The sequence below is a fragment of the Vigna umbellata genome, chromosome 3 (genome assembly GCF_029865625.1).
Source record: "Vigna umbellata cultivar VRB3 chromosome 3, Vumbellata_1.0, whole genome shotgun sequence".
Lineage (NCBI taxonomy): Eukaryota > Viridiplantae > Streptophyta > Magnoliopsida > Fabales > Fabaceae > Vigna > Vigna umbellata.
This window is the reverse complement of record NC_142167.1, coordinates 10,799,896-10,810,965: the sequence shown is the minus strand read 5'-3', so window position 1 is coordinate 10,810,965 and position 11,070 is coordinate 10,799,896. Positions and strand designations below refer to the sequence as shown.

The following is an 11,070-nucleotide window of genomic DNA, read 5'->3' as shown; positions in this document are numbered from 1 at the left end:
AAACAAGAAACATGTGGCAAAGAAGAATAAATACAAAAAAAAATTAAGAAATATTTATAAAAGGAAGATTCAAATAAACGAAAGAAAAGATAAAAGACATGTAAATTTGTAGATTCATTATATTATATGATATTCATTTATTCTTTCAAAATATCCTATAATCGAAAGGAATTCTTGACTACTCATGGGTGGTTGTAACTCTTTCACTTGAATCTTTATAGTTTTGCAAGCTAATGTGTGCCTTTTGGAGAATAGTTAGTACCAGTCATAGTGAGTTCCACCATAAATAAAGGAACTACTTCCTTAGATTTAAGGAATAACCTATGTGCTAATCTAGATTATGAGTTAACTAAAGAGATTAAGAGAGTTAACTTAGTTAAAGTGATTGTTGTTTTTTCTTCTCCTTTAGGAAGAACATTGTCTTTATAGAAGGAGGCATCTTTCAATTGTAAATTTACTTTTGAAGATTGAATAAAATTCTTTTTGTGAGTTTAATTTGAAAGTTTTAAAAGTTATTTAAGCCTTTAGAAAGAGAATTTATCGTATCTCTTTTAAAGTTTATTTCTTATGCTCTAAGGGTATAGGCATTACTTATTTTTTTTTTTAGTGTTCAAAATATATAAAAGTAATTAACTCTCTTATCAGCGGGAGTTGAACATAATGTAATTTATCTCTTTGTGATTATTACTATTCAATATATTTATTTTCCACCACTCTTGTGTTTTATTTTTATTCTTAATTGGATGATTATTGTATGCATATTTGGTAGTACCTAGTGATAGAAAAATAGTCTGAAAAACCTAATTGGGATAAGACAACTAATAGATTTTACATGCTAGACACAAATGTAAAAAGTCATTCCTAACACGGGAATGTTAAACTTAATATGAACTTATAATTAAAATTGCAAAGACGTTGGAGATTTTATTATTACAGTTTAGACTTGTTAAGACATTAATGCTTGTTTCATTTGGTTAATGCTCGAGTACGAATTAAAAGTATATTGTTTGATTTATTTTTGTATGAAATTGGATCATGGATTGGAATCTCGGTGAAATCTTTATCATATATTTCATTAATTCAATTTTATTGCTTTCTTAGTTTTAGATTTATTTCATACACATACACAATATTTATTTTTTTAAAATTTTTAGTCTTAATTAGTATATAAATATAATTTTTCTGAACAATGTAATGGTAACTCGACAAACAATATTTGGATTTATCCATTTATTATTTATTATTTATAATACATTTATCAAATTTATAACAAGTTTTGTCTTGATTTTTATATGGAAAACTTTATCGGATGACGAAACTTACTACACTCATCATTTGATATTTATCACAGGTGACATTCTCTTCCATCTCTAAGTCCCAGTCCATTTTCTAATTTCTTTTACAAAATATTTTTGTTTCACATATTATTTTTCACGGGTTTTTGGTGTTATATACAAATTTAAATCACCATAACCATAAGACATGTTTTCACAAGCTTTTTTCTTTTTAAACATCTCTTAAACTTTTTATTTTTAAATTAATTGTAATAGTCAAACATAATTATGTTGCTAAAATTAGTTATCTTTATTGGTAATTATATATATCCTATTACAAGTATTACAAATTAGTAGTAGTATTACTATTATTAATTTTAGTATAACTGCTATCACAACTTTTATTATTGTTGTTAGAACTAATGATAATATTATTATAATGATTATTGTTATTATTATATTACTACTAATATTGTTATTATTCCTATTAATATTATTATTGGTAATATTATTATTGTTATTATTTATTACTATTATTATTTTACTTTTAATCTTCTTGACTCTGATCTTTTTCTATAAAAAAAGCTAAAAGGTAGAGTTACTAATAAGTTTATATTTAAATTATGACCGCTAGTTCAGTCTCCATTTAAGATTTTCATAGAACAAAACTAAATTTGTTACTTTTGGAAGTCAACGTCGAATAATGTATAACTTTAAATTCAGTTGTTTATTTTGAACTCGTTAATGATTAAACATCAAAATGGCTGTTATCCCTTTACTTTTAGACAAAAACCTTATAAGCTCGTTTTGTACGTCATAAAAATACTTAATTATATACTGAATAGTATGTTAAATTTATACATAGAGATATACAAGCTATTTTTTAAATAGAAAAATATATATTTTTTAAAATAAACTTTAATGAGCAGAAGCTAAAGTTTATTAATATTTAAAATCTGATTACGAGAGAGATATCCGAGTGCAGTGAGTATATCCTTATAATAATTGCATGCTGAGAATACAAAAACAGATGTTTATCCACTCTCAATTGTTACTTTCTTCACTAAAAAGGTCATTTCAAAAGGTTTCGGAATAAAGACATCCTTCAATTTTTAAGTAATATACTATCTTCCAAATCTTGGACCTCACTGAAATTAGTGTTGCTCTCAACCTTCAATCAAACCAGGCAAATTCTTTGCGCACCTCCATATTTTTCATCTTGCTACTTATGAATATAAAAATTCCTATTTTATTCTGTTTGGTTTGTATAACCTACAAGTAAAAAAATCTCTTAGATTTTACAATTCCAAAATCAAGAATGACTTTTGGATTGTAAAATTCAGAAAGTAAAAATAACGTAATTTGGAAGTCACTTTTTTTTTAGAAAAGACTTTCAAATTATACTTAAAACTAAAATAAGAGTTTTGGAGGATTATATAATTTAGAAGTAAAAAATAACTTATAGATCTTACAGTCCAAACATTAAAATAACTTCCAAATTATGCTAAAATTAACTTTTAGATTGAGCAACCCAAAAGTTAAAAACGATTTGAAATTGTGTAATCTAAAAGTTATTTCTTTCTTAAACTTCTCCTACTTCTAGAAGTCAATTTTAGTTTCCAAATTTAAGATTCTACACTCCAAAAGGGTTTTTTTAAAAGAAAAAATAGATTCCACATGGTGCAATTCACAAGTAAATTTTTTTTTACTTGGTGCAATCTAAAAATCTTCTTTAAAAAATGATTTCTAATTTGAAAACTTTTCGAATTGTACAGTTTGAAAATCATTCTTTATTTCAGAATTACATAATTTAAAAGGGACAAAATGATAAGTTTTATATTCATGGAGGAGGGAAAATATGAAGGTGTGTGAAGAATTTGCCATCAAGCCATGGTCGTGATTTCCTACTTTTAGAAGCTGAAACGGATCCAGCTATCTCATTAGACCAAATCTTAAACATTTGTTTTGTTTGGATTCAGAATTATGTTTGGATTCAGTATGAGGAGGATTTTGGGTGAGTGGTTTGTTTGTTTCTCCTGTGATTGAGATTTTCTCCATTGCATTTAGAAACTTGCGCAAGTGCTTGATGTACTCAGGAAAAGCCTCAAGGTTGCAATGACCCCACCCTTTACCCACAAAGGGTCATATTTTTCCTTCGAAAGTTCCCACAATCGTTTTCCGTGGGACCAGTCAACGATTTCATCATTAGTTCCCTGCCCATGAAACACAACCAGACAAATAAAACTACTATTTGCACGGAAAGTGCATTATTTAATCAAAGATAAGGTCTTTGTACAGACTACTCAACTCATCAATGGTCACACATAATCCAGACCCTAACATCTAAGTTTGAAATTTTGACTCAAATTTTGCTACAATGATACTATGCTCTGTGGTCTTATCTGGTAAGAACTTATGTACAACAGGGTCTTATGTTGTGGCAATGTTTCACCACAACCTAAGAAAAGAAAACATGCGTTGATACTCTAAAATATATGCATTGATTAGATTATGGATAGGCTTCAAGATTAAGAAATAATAGCATGAGCAATAATAGGACAAATTGTGCTGTAAGGATCCATCCTCTTCCAATAGCAGCAGAACACAACTGACAAATAAAAGCATAATTGGAGAACTGTTTCAAATGTAACATTTCATATTAAATATTGTGCCTATGTTTCAAATTTTTGTTTGAATCATTGATTGCTTTTTAAATTCAGGTTCGAATGGAAAATTTGCCTGATACCCCCCTGAAAACAAAACTTAAGATATGTTACTAACTTGTGTCTCCATTGCTAGGCTGTTTCAGTTCCAGAACTAAAATCTATTGTTTGCACTTTGTAAGAGATATTCAGCTAACAATTGTTGTTAAGAATATGAACTGATTCACTAAAATTATTGAAACAAGATCTGAAGACTTTCTGCACACTGGTGAGAAGTATAATGGGAAAATATTTTAGTCAAATAAACTACAGTACCAGGAAAATAATTCCTTGTCGGGTTCAACCAAGTTTTCATATTTACCTAATCGATAAATATAGCAAGCAAATATGAAATTCTATATAGAACAATTTTATCATATACTCAAAAAGTAGAAGAAACAATAATATATTTAGGAGGGAAACCTGAAGAAAGAAACCAATGAGCTCTTTTGAACATCGCAAGAAACATGATGCAGAAACTATAATAAGAAAAATAGATAGAAAGATAACCTTACATGAATAACTAAGACTGGACAGTCAACATGCCTTATTTTGTCTATATTCTGAAATTAGTAAAGAGAAGTATGTTAATACAAAACTCTGATAAATTTCAATATAGGTACTGATTAAGAATTAGGAGATCACTCAGAAAAAACTTACTTTGAATATGTCAAACCAAAATGTGACCTTGACAGGGTACAAGACTCTTATCCCTGAAAGGATTCCACTGTGAATAACAACACCTCTCAAATTCCGTAACTTAGTAGCCAAGTGTATTGTGGGCCCACTGCCAACTGATTGGCCATACAAAATCAACTCTTGTGGCTCAACTCCATATTCTCTCTTCAAACAATCATACACAGCCTCTATGTCAGAATATGTGTTGAACTCTGATGGCTATCAAAGTTAGAGATAATCACACATAACAGATTCAGTTAGATTGGTGGAAAGAATGGTTTGGAGAAAATGTAGAATTCAAATGGAATGGATTATCTAATCTATTAATCTTGCATCTTTATATCATATTTCATGGTATGCACAATCCCAAACCTAAGGACAATCTAGACATCTATGATCAATTCAATCCCTTGTAATTTTTTGTTTGGAAACAACCCAATAAAGTAAATAAAAGAGAAGTGAAAGTTGGGGCAAAGGAATCAGGGATGATACTTACCTTACCTGTAGAGGCTCCATATCCTGAATAATCATAGCTGCATGGTAGCATAAAGTTTCAAAATTATATGCCGAAAGGAATATTACTTATTTTACTTCAAACAAGTATGTACAATAACATTTATGAACTATTAGGGTGAACAAAAAATATATAATTCAAGACACAAACAACTGGTTTGGAAACAGACACAACCTTTATTAGAGAGGACTTAACTTTGCATTCAATAAGATTCAAAACCAAGCATCCTATTCTCTGAGGAAGGAGCAAGCACAACAACAAAATAATAAGGCAGGATGGCAGATTTATCATGAAAGGAGTTTAAAATGAAAAAAGTATAATTACACTTGAAAGGTAGTTATTATAGTTAAGAGTTAGTTAGCACAAAGAAGCCCATTAAAAAGAAGCTTAAAGGGAAAAAGGAAGACAATTTATTTTAGACTAGAGAGAAGTGTAACTTGAATAATCCTGTGAAAAGGAAAGCGCTCCTTGGTAATACTTTTTACACTTGATCAAATAAATTAGTTCTAATTTTCATTTCATTATTTTTCTTACAAAAATGTGGATGCTTAACAATTTTGGTTCGACGTACTGGATTTACAAGATGCGATTGTAACTGACTTTTACCTTTTTCATGTGCCACACGTGCTTCTTGGAAGTGTAATAATGAATTTTTCTCTAATTTTAGGAACTGCCGTGTGTCTCTTCCTAATTTAAAGGAATCAACCATATATGTAAGGATTAATTAAGAGTTAAGTGTTAAACATAGGAATTAGTTGAGCTAACTTTATAACTTAAGTATAGTCTTATACTTACATTTGAATTTTCTATTTTTTCTATACACTTGTTCGGGTCATTTCTTCTTCTAGGCCATTTTCTATATAAAGAAAGTCTATGTCTCTATTTTAAATCACTCTGGAATATACGAAATCATTGTCAGATATATCTTTCAGATTCTTGAGATAGTTCTTCTTTTGTTTTGAGTCTTATCTTGAATTGTTTTTCAAATGGCCAATCCTTATACACTTATCTTTTGAGAATCATCTTGAAGGTGACATGTTCTTACTCTTTCTCAATCCATTTTATATTTCCTTTTGCAATTTGTGCTTGTTTCTATCTTGCGTTTCCAGTGTTGTGAAAATAAATCACCACGGAACCCATGTTTTCGCTACCTTTTAATGTTCTTTCATGGAGTCTCTTCTCTCCAACACCTTTTGAATTGATCAAGATCGTTTCATCTCTTAAGGATTGCATCTCATTAGTTCAAATTTTTGTGATAAGAATCCAGGAACCAATCTTGGGAGGATCTTGCAACAACACTACAAAGGAGATTTTGAAGAAAAAGTGAAGCATGGCATTTGAGCGAAGATTTCATCGAAAAATTTGAAATCTTGGTCTCACTAGCAAATGAGACATTGGAAGATCAATTTATTGGGTATTTTTCCTCATAGGATTACTCCAGAATATTCGAAATCAGGTTCGTCCACATGACCTAAAGGACCTGATTTGAGCCTTGAAAACTGTACAAGGCGTGGCGGTAGCTATGAAGGATGAGTAATATATCAATGTACCTTTGTATCAAGAACCTTATTTAGGTTTCCGTTATCAAGGTGGAAGAGGAATTATGTCTTGAATGAAACTTCGAGGAAGCACAAAGAACTTACACTGGTTCAATGAATTTAGACAAATATGGCAATGGAGTGGGGAATCGTTCTTAAGATCGTCAGTGACCAAGCCTAGTTCGGGTCAAACAATGTCAGGGATTATAGGAACCAAGAATATTCCATATCAAGAGAAGTGATATGAATCTCTATTATTGGTGTGACAAATCGTTTGGTCCAAATCATAAGTGTCAGAGGAAGAGTTTGAGGGTTGTTCTTTTTGCCGTTGGTGAACTTATTAATGAGGTCGAGTAGATAGTGCAGTAATATTAGAAGAAAATATTTTTGTAGAAAAAGGGGTGGATGATAGCTTTTGCCAACTTCTTTTGAAGTTTCTCCAATAACTTCATAGTTGAACTACACCCAACCTAGAGAAACATAATTTATTTTTTATATCTTTATATTTGTAGCTTGTTTTGGACGGTCCTTGGTAATCTTTTGTTTGTCTTGATTAAGTTTCCCAAAATGGTATCAGAGTTTGGGTCATTCCAATCTTCTCCAAGAGCATCAAAGCTAAAAACGAATCCAAGAACCACGAAGTCCCAAACCAATAATATGTTAGAAATATATTGCTAAATCAAGAAACCGGCCTCTATTACAAGATCAGTCTCTAGAAGTTTTTTGGTCAAATTCAATTTTCTTTATTTTATATTATAATTTTACATTTTGGTTGCTTTTATTTGTTACCACTGCGTTGTTACTTGACCTAAGGAGAAAGTATGAGAACCGGTTGTGAAGAAAAAATCCACTCCATCTGTTATAAATTTAGGGTTAAACAATCTTGTAAATCATGCCAAAGACACATAAGAATATTTGTGTATTCCAAGCTCTTTAGTCATTCTTTTTCGGTCTGTGATGTCAGTGTGAAGTCATGAGCGATTGAACACCATGTTGCCAGAAGTTGATGCAACCTCCCACATGTAATTTATCTTATCCATTTCAACATTATTTTATTATTCGCTTAATTTTTTTTTAAAACCCTATTATTAATTCTTGTTTGTCTTGATCCTCCAAAAATGATTTCATAATTTTAATTGTGATTGAAAAACCCTTTTATAAATTAATATTTAGGTAAGAACTGTGATATAGCTACAACTGAGAAAAAGGAATTTGTTTGATCTTCCTTAATTGAGCAAGACATTTTCTCACCAAAAAATTGAGTTAAAGACAATTTTATAGTTAAGATCTTAAAACTCACCTTGATTCTATACATATTTAAATAAAAACATATATTAATTTATGTGTCGAGCTAACCAACATTAATGTAATTTATTTTTAATACTTATTAAAGCTAGTAACACCTTACTTAATTTTAACATTTATTTAGGTCAGTGTTCGTTACATATATACTAATCTAATTATAATTAATATCTATTAATATTTAAGAATTAGCTTGTTATACGTGATATTAATGTTATTAAAATTTTAATTCAAATACTCATTTAAAAATGGTAAAACATTAAGATCTTTTTAATAATGTTCTACATATTTTATTATCTCTTCTGTCAAGAAATATTCATGGTTGTTGAAACTGTGAAAGTGGAGGAAGTAAAAGCCTAAAATAAATAAATAAACTAACATAGAAGCAATCATGGTTTCACTGAGAGAGAAATGTAAAGAGAGGAAAAAGAAACCTCATGATATTGACGCGGAGGTGTGCCCTGAGTTCGAGGAAGAGGTCATGCATCTGACCTAAATCAGCGGCATTGCCATGGGAATAGAGCAAGGTGAACCTGGCAAAAGGATGTTTCCAAAACGTCGCAACGATCTTATTCCCACCCTTCGTCTCCAGTACGTGAGCCTCCAAGTTCTTGTCCCCGCTCACGCCGGAAATCACCACCCTCCCGTCCCGCTCCCGCGAAATCTCATACGTCGCTGGCTCCGGCGGGAAAAACGCCAATCTCGCCGCCACCGGTCCTGTAACATTGCCCATTCAACAAAGCATCATTTCCAAGGATCTTCCACTGCACGATGATCTTCTTCCTTCTTCTTACAATCGCGTATGGAACAGAATTTCAACGGAAAAGTGGTTTTGTGTGACGAAATCAAATGAGATGAAAGGTGAAAATAAGTGAGGAGTCGTGGGAAATAGATCCGAGATAACCGTTACTCCTCCCCCCAAAATCTAAACTTATTATAGAAATTAAAATAAATTTATAATAATAAGAGTTAAAAATAATCTATACAGTAAATTATGATTAAAAATTTTCGTTTTTAATTTATTATATAATTAAATATCCAAAATTATTTACTGTAAAATTTAATTATAATATAGTTTAAATATTTAAAATATTTATTTTTTAAATATTAAATAATTAAGAACAGTTATCAACAGTAAATAAAAGTTACTCGTCTTCTAATTCGATTTAAACAAGGCATGGTTATGTTATGAGAGATATAGGAATAGATTATTTTTGAAAAAAAAAATTAAATATTTGTTGATAATTAACATTTTGGTTTAAATAAATTATGGGTGCGTGTGTATATTATTGGAACAAATTACTCATCTTAACCATAATTATGAATTTAATTTTTGAAATTATAATAAAATGATTACATATTTTTCTACAAATTAAATTATATTACACTGGTTTCAACAGATTTTGAGACGACTTTTGCATTCCTTAATGAGACATGCATCTTCCTTTGACATACAAAGTAAAATGTGAAAATTACTTGCACATAGCGTAGAATATTATCTTATATTATACATAATATAGCAACAAAATTAGAAAGAAGTATCCACCAAAAATGCATCAAGGTCAGCTATATCAAATTGTTTCTCTGACAATATCGTCTCATGAAAATTGATGGAATCACCTTAATATATTTAAAATTATATATGAATTATTATTGTTATTAATATAATAAAATGAATATATATTTTTTAGTATAATTATAATAAAATTAATATATATTTAAATAAATATTTTTTCACTTTTTTCCTAATGTTAGGTTAATTGTGACATCCCAATTATATAAGAAGCATATATAATAAAGACGTCATCATTTCATAATATAGAAAAGCAGTCAAGAGTAGTTTTAAGGATTACAGTCATCTTTATAATAGTATGAAATTGAAAACTAGAGTATTAAAGTTTCTTCTTTGAAATCACAGAGAATTTAAAACTTTAAATGCACAAAAGTTCTTCAAAGCTAGCAAATAAAAGCTAGCGAATCTAAGCTGCAGCGTTGCCATCCACATCAAGTACGGTTTCCAAAGTATCCTCCTTGCCATCTGCTCTCACCCAAGTGGGTGATCATCGCACATATCCAAACACAAACACAAACAAGTAGGGGTGAGCTAAACATAAAAAGCATATTATTCAACCTCACACGACATGCAAAAATCACTCAAACATGGTAAAATGACATCACAGGACTTGTTACTTTATAAACCGACTCGTCAGGACTAGAATGATAGTCGAGCTATGGTGGGTCTTGCACTCGTGGTGGCTTATGAAACTTGGGCTCCCCCACCCTACCACACTCACGAGGTTAGTCCGTTATCACTCACCTTGGATCATACTGGAAGCACCCAAGACTAGGACCTCCTGCTACTCCTCACCACATGGTTCAATCCCCTTTACATGAGAAGAAAGACCATTGGAGTTTCAGGATGACCCCCAAGACTGAGCTCCTACTTTCATTCTAAACACTACCAGAGCACCACCATGTATCCTCTCCTTGAGGATCATGGAATTACGTTCATGAACCATACTGTCACTTTGAAACTTAACCCAAGACATGAATAACCAGATACCATCATATTATCACAGTGAATCCAACATATCTCATACATTCACATACTTCCCACATAAATCACATCATGTTCAGACGCATAAATTCAAATCTAATATAATAAAATACAATCATCACAAAAATCGTGCAAAATGAATATATCACAAAATAAATTAACAATACTAAAAATATCACCATAAATGGTCACCAGAAAAGAATCAAATGTTTGACGAATCAAACTCACCATAAACGTCAGTACATATGACTAGTCACAACTTACTGGATTGGACCAAGGCTGCTCTATGATCAGGGATGTACCAACTCCGGTTTTTAAGATTCCTCTATCCTACCATAACAATTAAAATTCATAATTTTTTTTATAAATGGTTCAATTACAAAAATTAAGCAATATTGAGATCTCTGAGAAGATACAAAATTAATATCTCTAAATCTGTAACTCCGATTTCAAATCTGAATGGTCAACTTAATTCACTATGTGTTAGAAACTACATATTAAAATT

General features: G+C 30.4%; 1 pseudogene; it reads right to left on the bottom strand.

Annotated features, from left to right (window-relative positions):
• Positions 1-3,029: 3,029 nt before the first annotated feature.
• Positions 3,030-8,912, bottom strand: LOC148201643 (uncharacterized; annotated as a pseudogene).
• Between the last annotated feature and the right edge of the window lie 2,158 nt (positions 8,913-11,070).